Below are 877 nucleotides of genomic sequence, written 5' to 3'. Positions count from 1 at the left end.
GCAAAATACAGGTTCACTGCTCATGAAGGACAATGTCCTCTCCGTGCTCCAAATGAGAGGACAGAAAAAAAATTGGTGTGATTGTTGTATGTAGAAAGAACGATAGTGGTGGAGGGAGAGTGAATAATTCAATCTGGTATTTCCTAACATTTCAGTGAATGATTTTTTTAATCTTCACACTATTTTTAATGCATTTCTTTGGTTGCATTTTTCTGTAAAAATATACATGTACAGATATAGATGGGTGCTCATCATTGGTATGGACTCCATACCTTGTCGGCAAAGGAAATGTGACATGTGTCATGCCTATGAGCAAGTATGTCTAGACCCAGAGAATTGGAGGGCACTTGGTGTCACCTGTCTGTCTTTATTGGTTGTGCAGTGTTTTGTGTGTGCCTGTGTGGATATCTGAGCAACAGCTCTACAGAAACGAAGGCACAACACAAATGTATAGCAAATTGATACCTGTTTCACACAATTCCCTGAGGCTATGCAGACTCCCGGGTGCATGTTGGATCACTCTATCTCAGAAGTATATTTCCCTTGTTATAAGTTTAAATTAAGGCTTTGACCTGAAGCTCAACTCATTTTTTTCTCTCAAGGTACAAAACACCTGGTTATTTAACCTGTCCTTTTACATTTCCACTCTGGGTTACTGTCGACTCCAGAGGCACTGAAATAATTCATAAGAACCTGTCCTCTGGGAAGACAGAAGTGACTGAAATGCTCAGGGAAAGCATGTTTGTGAGCCTCGCAGGCTGGTGTTCATGCTTACGTAGATAATTAGCTGACCTTCTTCATGTGTATTTAGGCTTAGCCCATGAACTGTTTTAGCTCCCAGTTAATATTATATTGCAATATTATAGTGCAATCGTTT

The sequence above is a fragment of the Charadrius vociferus genome, unplaced genomic scaffold, assembly GCF_000708025.1.
Source record: "Charadrius vociferus isolate BGI_N301 unplaced genomic scaffold, ASM70802v2 scaffold32, whole genome shotgun sequence".
Classification (NCBI taxonomy): domain Eukaryota; kingdom Metazoa; phylum Chordata; class Aves; order Charadriiformes; family Charadriidae; genus Charadrius; species Charadrius vociferus.
The sequence above is the reverse complement of the archived record's forward strand: the minus strand, read 5'-3'. Positions refer to the sequence as shown.